Genomic DNA, 4601 nt, shown 5'->3' with positions numbered 1-4601 from the left:
TGTTTTAGATTTTCTGAATATTTTAAAAAAATAAAGGTGACATTAAAAGAAACCGCGAAAGAAACCAACAGAAAAAATGAAAACCTGAACAGAGCAAGTACTCCATCAGAGGGGTCGCTGTGCGCAAACAAATGTTCAATTTACAAAATGAATTTTGGCTTGCTAACGAAGAGTGATGTTTGAGATACACAAACACCAAAGCATGCTATGAGCACTTGAGACACACATTCTTTTACGTTGACTTAAGCAAATACTAGGCACCGGATCACCTTAGGCAATTACTCACTGTCACCAGATGAACATGGTTCACAAAACAAAATAACAGTAAACACAAGCCAGGCTAGGACGAACATGCACATGCGCAATGCCAGAAGTTGCAGAATAGTACCGGTACTAATAAGCATCCATGGTAAATCAAAAGCAGAGTGATTTTAGGATTAAACAAGCTTCAGGACCCTCATGGCCATGATCGTTCCTTCACTTTTTTCTCTTGTCGTCGGACTAGTACTTGTTGGCATCACGAACCATCCTATCAATCTCTTGCTTGCTCAGCCCGCCCTTGTCGTTGGTGATGGTGATGCTGTTCTTGTTTCCGGTCGGCCTTTCCTCCGCCGTTACTTCCAGGATGCCATTTGCATTGATTTCGAACGTCACATTGAGCTTTGGCACGAGCCTCGGCGCTGGAGGGACGCCAGTGAGATTGAACATGCCGAGCAGATTGTTATCCTTGACCAACCCTGCTTCCCCCTCGTACACCGAGAAGGGCACGGCGGTCTGGTAGTCAACGTCGGTTGTATAACCCCTCTCCTTCTTGGCCGGGATGGTAGTGTTCCTGGGTATCACCACGCTCATGACACCACCTACCAACTCTATCCCGAGCGACAGCGGCGTGACATCGAGAAGGACCAAGTCGTTCACCTTCTGGTTGTACTGGCCGTTATGGATGGCGGCTTGGACAGCAGCGCCGTAGGCGACGGCCTCGTCGGGGTTGATGCTCTTGCAGAGCTTCTTCCCGTGAAAAAAATCCTGCAGCAGCTGCTGCACCTTGGGGATCTTGGTGGAGCCACCCACAAGCACAACGTCATGGACCTGTGACTTGTCCATCTCGGCGTCGCCAAGGCACTTCGCCACATGCATAATGCACTTGCTGAAGAGGTCCAAGTTGAGTTCCTCGAACCGGGCGCGGGTGATGGTCGCGTAGAAGTCAATGCCGTCGTGGAGGGAGTCGATCTCGATCTTAGCCTCTGCCGTGGAAGACAACATTCTCTTGGCCCTCTCGCAAGCAGTCCTGAGCCGCATCAGCGCCTTCGGGTTGCTTCTGAGGTCACTCTTGTGTTTCTTCAAGAAATCCTGCACGAAATGCTCCACCATCCGGTTGTTGAGATCCTCCCCTCCAAGGTGGGTGTCACCAGACGTGGCCTTGACATTAAAGGTACCATTGTCAATTTTGATGACAGAGATATCCAAGGTGCCACCACCATAATCAAATATGAGCACCGTCTTAGCTTCACCATTAGCAGAAGTATCGTCGAGACCGTAGGCGATGGCTGCGGCGGAGGGCTCGTTGATAATGCGCGTGACGTTGAGGCCAGCAATGGCACCAGCATCGAGGGTGGACTGGCGCTGCGAGTCGTTGAAGTAGACTGGCACGGTGATGACAGCATCCTTCACCGTGGTGCCAAGGTAGGTCTCCGCTGTCTCCCTCATCTTGACAAGCACCATGGAGGATATTTCTTCAGCAGCGAACTGCTTCTCCTCGCCCCTGTACTTCACCACGATCATTGGTCGATCGCTACGGCCTGAAATGACTTTGAAAGGCCACAACTTCATATCTCCTTGCACCACTCTTCGCTGAAGCGTCGACCGATCAGCCGCTTTGCATCTGGAAAAATCGATGTAGTTAGTTTCAATACAATAGTGTATTTCGCAAAAGAAGACATATATCTATGAAATTAAATACCGAAAGAGTATTTTCACTTCATTCTAAATTTAAGAACCAATGCATCACAGAACATATATACTTAAATATCATTTCGCCTTGCTATTACAAACCAGTTTGATAACAAAAATACCAGGTTCAGAAAGCATTTTCACAAAACAACCCCACATCACAAATGCAAATTTATTGTTTGTTGTATTTTGATATGGCCAATCACTAATTAATACGTAATTATCTGGAATTGGGTCTTGATTATGTAGTTTGTTGTGCATTAATTTGCAATTTATGAAACTTACAATTGTGTGATAAGAGTTAAATTAATAAGCCACTCAATATTGCCAAAATAAAAAAAACGGCTCAACATTTGCATAACAGAAAACTATGTGCTTTCATGAATATATGTTTTGGTTATTCATATTGTCTAACTTTTTTATAATGTAACTAAGCTATATAAAATTATAGTTTTTCAGTCCTCAATGAAATAATAATCTACAATCAAAATAAACAAATAACTAGAGATGCTAGTTACTATATTCAGTTTATAAGCATTGGCACAAAATAAACAAATATCGTTACATGATACAATCTGAAAAATCCCACAACAGAAATACTTGTCCTGTTTTTATTTCCTTCAAAAAATAACCTCTTAAGTTTTGACATTATATTTCTTGATATTCATGGGGGAATTGCAATGTATTGTTTCTACACCAAACCCTGATACTGTCCATATATAAGCGGCCTCTTTTGATTGAAGGATTTTTTATAGCAACTTAGGAAATATACCTTTTAACGCAGTTTCTTGATTTTTAAAGTTTTAGGATTTTTCCTAAATACTCCCACTATACACAAATGTAAGATGTTTTTGGTGAGTATTAGTACACTAAAAACGTCTTACATTGTGTACAGAGGGGGTATTATTTTACACCACATTTCACAAGAAAGTTTCCACTGTCATCATTAACCTGTTTTTTCGTATGTGTTTCCTATGTTGTAGTACTAACTTTTAATCAAATAATAGATTGCACAAATGTAATCATATACTAGGATATAGTGGACATGGGAATTGGATGTATATTTTATTCAAGCATTTTTTGAATCCAGCTAGTACAGGGGTTCTTAGTGCTTGGAAGCTTGTACAAACAAATAACTACATGGCAGAACCACCGCAAAAAAAGAAAACATGGCACAGATCAATATTGAAGAAAAAAAACCGATCTCAGCAAACAAAAAGAACATGGGAGAGAAGATGCAGTAATCTGAATACCTGAGTGAGCATTTGGCAACTGAAGAATATGAAATATATGCAACACAAACCTATGAACCTGAGAAACTTAATAAACGAACAGAACGATTGCCGCTAAAAAGAAGAAGAACTAGCAGGTGGTGGTCAGTTGGTAGCTCTCACCGAAGACGGTGTTGACGGGGTTCATGGCAGCCTGGTTCATGGCCGCGTCGCCGATGAGACGCCAGGTGTCGGTGAAGGCGACGCAGGAAGGCGTGGTGAGGTTGCCCTGGTCGTTGGCGATGACCTCCACGCGTTGGTGCACCGGCCGCCACACGGCCACACAGGAGTAGGTCGTCCCGAGGTCGATGCCGATCGCCGAGCCGTCGCCCTTAGTGCCAGCTGCCATGTTCACGCGACAGATGCCGAGCAGAGGAAAACGAAGAGTGCAGAAGTACAGGCGCGATCGAGCGTGAGGATTGGGAACTGCAGGGTTGTATTTATTTGAACGTGCATAGGAAGGCGAGAGACCACCGGCCAGTGGGAAACGTTTATAGTAGTACGAGGCATCTAGTCTATACTGCGGAAGCCGAAGAATTTTACACAAGCGAGATACTCCGTTAAATGAAGGTTGTTGGCGAAATATTTCAAAAAAAGAGGTTGTTGGCGAATTTTAAATCGGTATAGATTTTCTTAAAAACAAAATCGGTAGAGAATTTTAGTCACACCATTGGAGACGGAGGGATTGAGTAGTAATTTTGGAGAAACAAATGAGAGCCTCTATTCGCAAGTTGTCTGATTTTTTTTTCGAGATAGCCAATCACTTTTTTCTTATAACTAAGCAAAAGCATAAAAAGAAAGTCTAAGGCAATAGTATGAATTAGAGGCTTTGGTATTATACCAAAAGAAGAGAGAAGAAAGGAGATTTAAAGCAAATGATGGCAATGCATTATCAATCAGGGAAATTATCCCCGCGTGTGTGGCCCTGCTACTCCTCGTCTATCCCATGTGGTTGTCGCGCCCATCGCCGCTCTCACATAGTTGCGTTGTTGCTCCTCGTACTGTCCTTGTCCATCGTCACAACATGAGAGATCACAGAATCTCGCTCGCCACCATATGGACATGACAATGGTTGAGCTTCGAGAAACCAAGGTTCTCCACCATGCCGATACCCCCAGGGAGATGGTATACCGAAGGGGAGTCCGGGCTCGTCGGATCCGGCTCCGACGGGGCTTCGGTGAGCCGAATTCGACGCCAGTGAGCCTAGGTGATGAGGTCGGTGTTCCCAACTGAAGGTTAGGGATTTCACAGATTTTTCATACTACATATGTTTGCTCGACATGCTACAAGCTTGTGTCGGTTCTATTGCAAACACATGCCAACGTGATATGCTGATTTTGTGGTGTATTTTGCAAATTGTTGGTTCATGTTGTCAGTGTT

The 4601-nt window shown here is 43.9% G+C and overlaps 1 pseudogene; it reads right to left on the bottom strand.

Annotated features, from left to right (window-relative positions):
• Positions 1-477: 477 nt before the first annotated feature.
• On the bottom strand, positions 478-3570 carry LOC123128649 (heat shock cognate 70 kDa protein-like; annotated as a pseudogene).
• Positions 3571-4601: the final 1031 nt, after the last annotated feature.

Source organism: Triticum aestivum, chromosome 6A (assembly GCF_018294505.1).
Source record: "Triticum aestivum cultivar Chinese Spring chromosome 6A, IWGSC CS RefSeq v2.1, whole genome shotgun sequence".
In the NCBI taxonomy this organism is placed as follows: domain Eukaryota; kingdom Viridiplantae; phylum Streptophyta; class Magnoliopsida; order Poales; family Poaceae; genus Triticum; species Triticum aestivum.
This window is presented reverse-complemented; position numbering and strand designations above follow the sequence as displayed.